The sequence below is a fragment of the Tupaia chinensis genome, unplaced genomic scaffold (genome assembly GCF_000334495.1).
Source record: "Tupaia chinensis unplaced genomic scaffold, TupChi_1.0 Scaffold000117_2, whole genome shotgun sequence".
Lineage (NCBI taxonomy): Eukaryota > Metazoa > Chordata > Mammalia > Scandentia > Tupaiidae > Tupaia > Tupaia belangeri.
The window spans coordinates 6,593,912-6,605,363 of record NW_006159583.1 but is presented as its reverse complement, the minus strand read 5'-3'; the positions used below and the strand labels follow the sequence as shown (position 1 = coordinate 6,605,363).

The following is an 11,452-nucleotide window of genomic DNA, read 5'->3' as shown; positions in this document are numbered from 1 at the left end:
TATCTGCTGGCCCTTCTGATTCAAAACTCTTAAGGGAACTATACAAGATTGGTTCCCCAGAAATCAACTACTTCACGTAAAAAATGTCCTTCACTGGACTGTACATCTTTTTATAGGCAAGTATTTTGAAAGTAAAATCAGTTTTACAATTATGAATATATATACATGACTCGAACTTGAAACAACAAAATATTGGCAAATGCAGTTTTACTCCTAAAAACCAGTAATGCCTGCCCTACCTGGTATTGAACTGTCTCATAATTTCAATTATCAGGAAAAAACAACCAAGAGACAAAACTTGGCTTCTGACTAGCGAGGAAAAAATATCAAAGTCTGCACTCCTAAATGCTTGGACTGTATCAGGACAGCCGGTGGGCTCTTCCTCTTCCGCGGCTGTTACTTTATATACACCTGATAAAATATGCTAATTTCCATGTATGCTGCTCCTCAAAAGCAGGCAAGAGAATAGCTGATGTCAAGTGAGAGAGCACTCCAACATCAAAAAAAGTAGGAAAAGTGGGGCCAGCAAGCAGCAGCAAAATGGTAAAGGCATGGGATTCCCACATGACTGACTCCAATTCAAGTCCCAGATCTGGCAGCCTGAAATACACAACAGGCAATGTGTACGTTGTGTGCCCAAAATCCTAAGAGGAGAATGGAGGAGAAGGAATTATGGTGTGGCCAGTCTCCCCTGGCCACACCATAATTCTCCCCATAATTCTCACTTTCCCTCTCACTGTATCTCTGTCTCTCTCTGGTGAGCACACACACCCTATGGCAAAAACCTTAAAAGAATTTTTTAAAAAATAGGGAAATAAAGATTTCAATATAATAATCCAAAAAAATTTTAGGCCCCTGGAGTGGCACAAACATACTGCTATAGGGTGGCTAAGTCCACATGGGAGGCCTGGGTTTGGTTTCTAACCCATCCTAGACAGGCTGGGCACAGTGGTACATACCTGTGGTAATAGCAAACTGGCAAGCTGGGGCAGGAGAATAATATGATGAACCTGTCAGAAATACCTATCACGTGGCCCAGACACAGTGATGTAGGCAGTGAGGACACTGCTGAGTGATGCTGGAGGCCACATGGGAAGGTTGAAGGTTGCTGTTTGAGGTCTGCTGTGCTCTCCCACACATCCTGTAAAACTGGGTCTCATCCTTCAGATCTCAGATGAATCTCACTTTCTTAGACAGAGAGGGAGCTCTCCTGACCACTCAACCAAAAGCAGTTTTCCCATTCTTCTCACAGCACCCTCTTGTTTTCCCTCTTAGCTCTTTTCACTATTTGAATATCATTTGTTTCTTTGTTTTTTCCTCTTTAATGCCCGTCTTCTTACCTGTCTTCTTCCAGTTTTCTGGGAAAACTGGACCTACGCCTGTTTTTCTGCCAGCTTATGTACAGGGTTTAGCAGTCACTAGGACAAAATAGCACTCAACACATTTTTTGGTTAGTGATTGAATGAATGACTATGCAAATGTGAGGCAATAATATCCATGCATTTTACAAAGTAGTTATGTGTGAAACAACTTTTAGAAAAATGTTCTATCTAAATGGTTCAAATGGAAAAAAAACCAAGTGTTTGGTGTTTTATATGGATAAAACCTAGGATATCTAAAAACCTCAACTAAAATTGACTCCTTTTCACTGAGAGTTTAATATAAAAGTATGATTTTATAAAGCATTTCCCAACAATGAAGGAGAATATTTTGAATTCACATTCTCATTTGATCCTGAAGATAATTATTATCTCAGTTTTACTGAGGAAACTTATTGAAAATTCAGACATTTAGTAACTACTTTAGGATCACAAAAATAATACTCAACAGTAAATATTCAAATTCAAGTCCTTTGACACAAGTCCAGTAGTTTCCAGAACATTCTACCATCTCTGCTTTAAAGAGATGTTCTGATCAACAATAATAAGAAGAACATTTTGGTTTCTTACTATCAAATTAGTTTCAGAAGAGTGTGTTTTGTAATGTTAAAGCATAATTTTCAATATAATTACAGCAAGTCAACAGCACTTATGAAGTTATCAGTGGAGTTCACTTCAGTTTATTTAACTTTAACGTTTGCTTTAATTTAAACCATATCTAAAGGAAAATAGCTGGTAGCAAGACGTAATACCTTGGGTAATCAGGGCCTAAGGATTAATAGATACAGTGAGTTATATAGAGAACAAAGATAGATACATAGATATATGCATATATATTACTTCTTCCAAATATGTATTTTGAATAATATATGTAATTTTTATGATTATGTAACTATCATGCAACAATTATTTTTTCCCACAATGACAATAAGTATTACCATAAAATCTATTCTGAAGGCAAAACAAAAAGATCCCTTTATAGGCCAGCCCTATAGACTACTGGGTTAAGGGAGCTAGACCCAACAAAGTGAACCACAGTTCAAATACCATCCTGGTGGCTTAAAGAAAGCACCAGGCACATGTGTAAAGATGCCCCAAATCCAAACAGAATGGTAGAATGGAGGAGAAGGGATTGCACTGTGGCCACACTCCACTGCGGGTGCTCTCTTCCTCTCTCTCTCTCTCTCTCTCTCTCTCTCTAGCAAATGCAGGCACCCTCTGGCAATTAAAAAAAAAATCCCTGTACCCTCCCTTAACTACAAAATAAATACAGCACAGTGGAGAAGGGTCCTGCCTGTGTGAATGCTTCCTAAGAGAAATAGATATTAGTAAGACAGCTGCTTCTGAATAATGGACTCCTGTGTCTGTGAAAACTACTGCAAAAGAAACAGTTTAGATTTTCTGACCTGACCTGGAAATGGAAGTGTTTGGATTTGTGTCGAGTTCTGAAATGTATCATGTGAGAATGGAATGACATTTTAAGAAAATTTCTGAATAAATTCAACTCCAAACTTATCATGCAATTAGATTAGGTACCATAATCTAATTAGAGGCAAGATTTAGACTTGCTTTTCTAAAGTTCATTTTTCTACTCTAATCACATTCAGATTTTTTCTTTTTTGGATGTAGTACATTTGTTCACCAAAGAGAGACAGAGACAGTGAAAATGAAAGCGAGAAATCACTCCCTAGAGGGCTAGCTACACTGCAATCCCTTCTCCTCCATTCTTCTCCTCAGATTTTTAAGCATGCGTACACGTACATGTACCAGGCATAATTTTCAAGCTTCTGGGTCTAGGACTCCAACCACAGTTGGCCATGTGGGAGTCTAGGGCCTTTAACACCATATCACCTGCTGGCTTCCACATTCAGCTATTTCTACAGAATGGAATTGTGAAAATAGTATAAAGGCCTTTCCTTTTCTTTGCCTGGAAAGGAAATTGGTATGTAAATAAGAAAACTAGTTATTTTTTTTTCCTAGTCTTGAGACTACTTCAGTTTCAGAAGGCCCAATTTAACCAAAAAGAGAAAAAAATGAGAAATAGGAGACTGCTTAAGAGCAGTTAGGCCCAGATTCTGTGGCACAGAAGGTACTATATTGACTGTGAAGCTGGAAACCACATGCTGACCTTGGTTTGTGTCCCTGGCCGACCTGGCCTGAAACACACTGGACACAGCATGCTCAGGTAGGGGGAAGGCTGGTGGAAGGGGATCATGTTGTAACTGAGCCCTATGAACCGTGTTTTTCTCTTTCTCTGTGATTCTGCCTCTTGCACACACAGATACCCTATTATGAATAAGAAGTTTAAAAAAGAGCTAGTATACAAGGGTCATTAAATATCCTGGAACTGACAATTATGCCAGAAAAATCAATAATTCAAGTTTAAATGTAGTAAATTTTAACCAAGTTTATCATGAATAATGGAGGACAAAAGGATTTGAGCCTGGATTTATTATTTAAATGAGTCTGACTTACAGAATAATCTCTGGAATCTCAGTATAAGCCACAGTTTAGAATTATTTTTTTCTAAAATAATCCATAATGCTTTATATAATAATAGATATATGATGTGATTTCCTGATTACCACATAGGTTTTTATTATGTTCTTATTAAAGATAGTCTTATTATTTATGATGTCATAATATGATAGAAGCAGTTGCATTTAAAAAGTCACTGGATGAACCAACTGTTCTTTATTCCCTCTTTAAAACATAGTAAATAGATACTTTGACACTTGAAGTACTGATAGATAGTTGATTAGTGTTCAAAACCCCTCCTCATTCATTACACTATTTGGTCTTCATAATATCAACCTGGCTAGCTTCAGTAAATAGCTATTATTTTTAAATCTGTAACTGAGTCAAGTACACTGTCACCTCAGAAGCAGTCAGCTTCTCCTATCTTCTGTGTCACTTTCATAACAGCAGCAAAAAATTTTAGGTTATTGAAAAAGTCATGATGCAATTTTTCTGTTTTTCTATGCAAAAGTGCGTCATGACTTTCCTGATGATCCAATACAAAATATCTCATAAATAAACATTTAGGAAAAGTGCCATAGAAAGTTCTAGTGAAGCAGTATTTTCCCTAGCATGACCACACCATCATCACAAACTTCAAAATGTGTAGTAACAGAACTTGAGCACAATACGCCAGTTCTGACAACTCCCATGCATTACTCTATTTGAGTGAAAAACTGTAAATGAGTGGCCTGACTCTAAACTTCAACGTTGATGATATGTGTCATAGACTGAATGTGTGCATGTCTGCTAAATTCATGTCAAAGTTCTAACTCCCAGTGTGAGAGTATTTGAAGACAGGACCTTCAAGAGGTAATTAGGATTGGATGGGGTCATGAGAGTGGGGTCCTCATGATAAGATACAGCCGTTATAAGAAGAGACATCAGGGGTCCAGCACGTGGCATAGTGTTTAAGGTGCTGGACTCTCACAGAGTTGACTGCAGTTCGAGTCCCAGGCCAGGCAGCTTGAAGCTCACACTGGGCATATGTGCATACATGCACAAATCCTAAGAGGATAATGGAGGAAAGGGGACTGTGTCATGATCATTCCCCCTGATTGGTAATTTCTCACTCTCTATCTCTGGAGAGAGCACACATCCTCTCTCTCAAAAAATCTCTCTCTCAGAAAAAGAAGAGACATCAGAGACCTCCCTTTCTTCCTCCTTCATTCCCCCTCTTTATTTCCACTCCCTCTTCACATCCATGTATGGATACAACAAGAAGGTAGCCATAGACAAGCCTGGAAGAGGGCCCTCATCAGAAACTGTCTATGCTGGCCCTTGATCTTAGGATTTGCAATCTCCAGTCCCGTGAGAAATAAATATCTCTAGTTTATGCTACCTAGTCTATGGTATTTTGTGATGACAGCTTGAGCTGACTGAAATGATATGGAACTGTATAAAGAAACATTATTCAGAATCATATTTCTATTAAAAGTGTGACTTTTTATATCTATCAGTTTTTACATTCAAGATCCAGAAATCTTGAAGTACATATAGGAAGCTTAATCTTTGAAACTACATGATGATGTAAAGTTCATGGATGATCTTATGAAAGGCACATACATAATAATTGCTGAGGACAAGCTATCTTAAGTAAGCGTAGAACTAGGATTTATCCCAGGAAACAGCAATCATTAAGGAATTATGTTCCAAATTTATCTAAATTTTTATTAGGATGTTTATGGACCTAAAAGGAAGATCTGTCATTCTACTGTCTAAAAGCTGCTGCAGTCATCTTAATGAGATGATGACTCTCCTCCAGGGAAGATCTAAGTTCTACAGAACAGCTCTGTTTTCAAATTTCTCACTAACTTCCATGTAGAATACACATGCACATGTACACACACACACACACACACACACACACACACACATACACACACCACCTCAGTCTACTGAGTCATCAGAAAAATACATCATGACTTTCCCAATGACCCAATATTTTCAATTAAACTGATTTGTATCTTTATACAGAAAGTAAATGCATTTATGAATAGAAATTAAGCTTTCTGTGTTTCTAATTTTTCCTGGCACAAGTTTTAATAAACTGAAGAGCTCTATTCCCTTCTTTTCATATAATCTATTCTTATTCCAGCATCTCAACAAAAAATATATTTTAAAAGTTTCACTGGAATTCAGTAAAAGATCTGACAGAACAGGAAACCATATAAAGCAGTAAATATGGATACATATTTTGGATTTAGTAAAGAATTTGTGTTCCTTCTCTGCTGTGTACCTATTGTATTCAATTCTTCATCAGAAAAATTAAGGTAACAATACCTCAGTCACTATGGTAAATAAATGAGCTAATGAACCTAACCACAGATAGCACAGAGTAAACCTTCAGGACACATCAGTTTGTCTTTATCTTCTTTCCCTTTCTGACTTATATTACTGTTATGATATTTCAAAACTGTCATCCACTGCTACAACTTCCAATGTTAATAAAAATAATAATAACTATTTTTATTATCAGTAGTTAAAGAGTATGATTTCACCTTTCTGAAATTCATAGCTTTAAGACTCTTTCAAGAATATGGTAATGTTTTGTCACAGAAGCTATAAATAAGCATTTCTAAAGCATATATAACCTTGCCCTTACTTAATGCTACAAACATATAAGCTGTCACCGTGTCTTCAATTTACCTCGAACACTGTGGCTATGCAGTGTATTGCTGTAAGTGGTTTACTCAGATTAAACTATAAAATAGGTACTATAAGCATTCTGTTCAAAAAAAGTAACAACAGAGGAAAGACATTCTCATGAGGGAGCAAGCATTCCCGGGAGTGGCTACTGCAAATGTTATGGTATCTGGGTCTCCATCAATAAACAACCTTTTGAAAATTAGAATACTTAATGTCAGAAGTGGCTTTCTATTGATGGAAACAGGCCTCTTCGCTTGCATCGTGGATAGCAGAAATCAACTTACACAGATGAAATTAAGTGTTCAAGATAAGCGAATCTATAAAGTATTTTAGCAATATTCCTACCCTTGCATAAATCAAGTATAAAATTCAGAGAAGGGGGCCAGACAATGGTGCAACAGTGACATGTGAGATTCACCGAAGCTGACCTTGGGAAGGTTCCAAGTTCACATCTGGAGATCTCTCCGAGTATGCAGGGCACACACATGCGCATGCTCTGGAGCTGGTTGAGCCTGGGGATGGATCAGCACGTCAGAACCCTGTTAGGGATACTGTCTCTCTCTCTCTCTTTCTCCCTCTCTCTCTTACTTGCTTGCTCATGAAAGAAACAATTAAATAAACTTTTTAAAAATGAGAGAAACCAATAGCTTTTACTTTTGAAATGATCTGTTTGGCTAACTCTTTAGCAAAGAGTGCAGTCACAAACTACAGAAGATTCTGATTGTGTGCTTGCTGGCAATAAGGTGAGAGAATCCACTTTGGAATTTTTTTTTTCCAATTTGCAGAGGGTGTGTGAGCTTGCCCAGAAAGAGAGAGAGAGAGAAAACACTCCACATGAATGATGACCGTGCTACAATTCCTTCTCCACTTGTCCATTCTGGAATTTGGGCACAAGCATGCACATGAATCCAGCATGTTTTTCAAGCTGCCAGGTCCAGGACTCAGACCACACAGTTGGCCATGTGGGATCCAATCATCTTAACCACCATGACACCAACTGGCCCTATCTCTTTGGAATTTTGACATTTGTCTCAACTGACACTTTCATGCAAGATGGCAGTCACAACCTCTGCAAGGACAAAATTTGAGGCTACAGGGCAAACTCCAGGGATATCTTTTTGTGTTTCCTTGCTAATAAGTATTTAACAAATTTCTATATATAAAACAAAATTTTATTTCGGACCCCTTTCATTTTTCACCAAGAAACAAAGTTTAGAAGGGAAAGTAGATAACGTTCACTCATCTCAACATTAACCACCTACCAGAACTAAAGAACCATCACTTCATAACACACTTATACACACCTCAGACATACACACACATACACACACACACACACACACACACACAAGGAAGCACAGGCACACTCACAGCCAATATTGCTGAGATGTTAAAAATGGGATACTAACAGATAATCGGGAAACCTATGTGTCAACCTGACACAGAGGAATGATGCAATGACAACCATTCCATTATGGGAGAAACAAGCATTTCCAGCACAACTTGCAGTCATGATTTTCAAAAATATATATGAAATTTAATCCTAAGTGAAGAAGTTACCACCTACAGTGGGGTTTTGCTGTAATACATTTTCTATTATAGTAAGCTGTAAATGTATTGTCACTTGAACTTGTAGATTCATGCCCAAAATCATGTCAGTGTTGGACAAGATTATATACTTTACAATCATTGACCATGACATTTTGAGCTAAGACAGGTGGAGCTTCCGTGGTAGTATTAAATTTGTTGATTTAGCTATGGGCAATTGATTTTCCAACTTTCATTCTGTCTTGCAAGACTCTTCCTTGTATTAACTTTGGCTTCAACTTTATTTCTTTCTGTCATTCTCCTTTCAGTGCTCTTACAATTGCAGTTTCATTTTCATGCTTTAGTAAATTAAGCAAACTGGATATGCTTATTAATAATGTATTTTTAACTACTTTCTTTTGTATTTATTTTTAATTTGAATTTATTGATGAAACAGTATTGAAGAAAACTACAAAAAGAAAAAATGTATGACTAATAATCTGTTAGAAAAATAATGCACATTATTTTTGTCTAAATTCTTCTGAAGATATTCCTCAAAGTAGCTGTGTTAATGTCTCTTTTATCTGTGTGTAAATGATATTTTTAACTATTTATGTAATAGACATGGAATAAATACTACAAAATATCATGCAAATGAACGTGCTGCATAGATTCTTTTACTTATTATTAAATAGTACTATGCTATTTCAAGACTTTCTCCATGTTGTTTCACTGTTTAATCTCCAGAATATTCATCATAATTTAAAAATTTCAACATAAACTTCCTCTTACACGCGAGATTATCAGTAATATCCATGGAAGCCATGGAACTGTGCGGTTATTGTGTTTTATCCATCTCAGTCAAATTAGATCACATATCATGTATACAAGAAGATGTTTAAGGTACATAAACTATGGATGCTATTGGTCTAATTGTAAGGTTTTTAAGCAACAAAAATGAAGATGCAAATTGAATGTTGATTTTTGAATCTATTTGGCAGCTCTCAAAAAGATAAAATTAAGCTATAAGTTTAATGTGGTTAAAAAACAAATTAAGATCTGTGCAAAGGCCTAGCTGTGGTGGTACAGCAGTAGCCCACATTCTGCCACGCTGGCAGTCATAAGAAGGGCAGGCTCCAGGGCAACCTGTACACAAGGGTGAGCTTGCCCATGGTCCTGACTGACCGGAAGGCTGGAGGTCCGAGAAATGGGGGGGAGGGGTTTGCAGTATGAGACTCTGCTGAGGGTCTTCACTTCTCTCCCTCTCTCTTTCTCTCTCATGAAAGAAATAAACAAATGAACTTATAAAAACTATGCAAGACATAGTACAAAATAACTAAAGGAGGAATTCGATAAATATTTTCTCTTTCTCTCTCTTTTTAAAGGCAGCATTAAATCTTATAATTTCTTCCTTTCCATTCTTCCTCCTGGGTCAGCCCATGGTGTGGTGGTTAAGGCAACTGGATCCCACATAGCCAACTGTGCAGTTCCAGTTCTGGACCTGGCAGCTTGAAAATATTCCTACACATGCACCCAGTGTGTTTTCCCAGCTGCCAGCCTTGGGACTTGAAAATGCTGAGCACATGTGTATGCGTGCCCACAATTCCAAAAGGACAAAGAGATGGAGGAAAGAGATTGTGGTCTGACCATTCCCCATGGGAGGTGTTTTCTCTTTTTCTCTTGATTGCTCATGTATTCTCTCTCTTTCCAGCAAGTGCATGTGCCCTCTGGCAAGGTTAAAAAAAAAAGTAATTCCAAAACCTCCCTGAGTATGCCAAGCATGCACCTGCCAATGATCCAGGGCTGGCTGAAACTGGGGAGAGATCACAGCATCAGTACCTGTTGAGAGTGCTGCCTTCTCTCTCTCTCTCTGCCTCTCTCATTCTGGGAAGAAATATATAAAAATTGAAAAAATAATCTAGATAGGTAAAGAGACTGGAGATAGTGCATAGGAGAACAAGTTTGGCATTCTGCTGTTAACTATTAAAGATGGACTGTGGACACTTACAATAGATGGATAGTACTCACATTTTTCCTTTAGAATAATTAGTAAGGTATTTATCTTTTATATAATTTATTTTAAAAATTTCTGGGTATATTTCATCAAAGGATGTAGAAATCTAACCAATTTTATACAATAGTGACAGATAATCAATCAAAAAGACAATAAAATGAAAAAGCGAAAAAAGAAACCTTTAGTTTTTGCACACATACAAGTAAAAAGATTGCTTACATTTACAAAAATCTATTGTAAGTCACAACAAAATTTTGAATAAAAGTATTCTTTTGAAATTAACAAAGGGAGCCCAGGAAGACCAAAATTGTAGAAGGTATAAACCCACACTGCTGCAGTCAGAAAATCATAAATACTGGTTCATCACAGTTGGTCAGATGTGTTACTGCTACTGAATAGCTAATATCTAAGGGACTTAAAGTTTCACCCAATGGTAAAATTTTTGAACAAGAAGAATTAAGTCTAGAATTATACAATTCTTTCAGGTAAAAATGGAGGGGGGGGGATGGACAGAAATGGTCAGCAGGTGGTATGGTGGTTGAGACAGCTGGATCCTAAATAGCCAACTGTATGGTTCAAGTCCCAGACCTGGAGGTTTGAAAAACACAACAGACACATGTGCATGTGTACCCAAAATCCCAAAGAGATAAATGGAAGAGAAGGAATTGTGGCATAGCCATCTCTCATGGAGGGTACTTTCTTGCTCTCCTCTCCTCCTCCAGCAAGTGCATGTGCCCTCTGGCAAATTTAAAAAAAAAAAAAAAAGATGGATAGTGGATATGGCAGTTCACTAGGGTCTATTCTCTAACTTTGTATACATCTGAAGCCACAGTAAAATGTTAAAAATAAATCTTTCACAGAGTCATTGGTTCGTTACTATTTTGAAGAATTTGCAGCAGGTACCCTTCCTGTAATGATACATCTAGAAATCCAGGCAAATGCATGAAATGATTGATTTTGGGGCTGGATAAAGATGACTAAAAAAATTTAATCCAGGGGCCAGCAGGTGGCATGGTGGTTAGGGTTACTGGACTCCCATATGATTGGCCACGGTTCGAGTCCTAGACCTAGTGGTTTGCTTTCTCTCTCTCTCTCTCTCCCTCTCCCTCTCCCTCTCCCTCTCCCTCTCTCACTCTGTCCCTCTCTGGTCAAATTAAAATAAATAAAGTTTTAAAAAATGTAATCCAGAAAAAGAGGGAAACAAAAAATTCTAGAAGGTTATACCTGGGGTAACAGGGTACTGAGGATAACAGCTATGCAAACAAAGAGCTCCAGAAATCTGCATGGGATCCTACCACATAGTTGGTAAATATTAAACTGCCTATATAGAAATACCAAAGGACCTAACCAAAAAAAAAAAAAAAAA

The 11,452-nt window shown here is 37.4% G+C and overlaps 1 protein-coding gene across 6 annotated transcripts in view; it reads right to left on the bottom strand.

The window, feature by feature from the left end:
- Positions 1-11,452, bottom strand: part of EYA4 (EYA transcriptional coactivator and phosphatase 4) — a 325,860-nt gene that overhangs the window by 188,899 nt on the left and 125,509 nt on the right. The gene's annotated exons all lie outside the window — the stretch shown is intronic.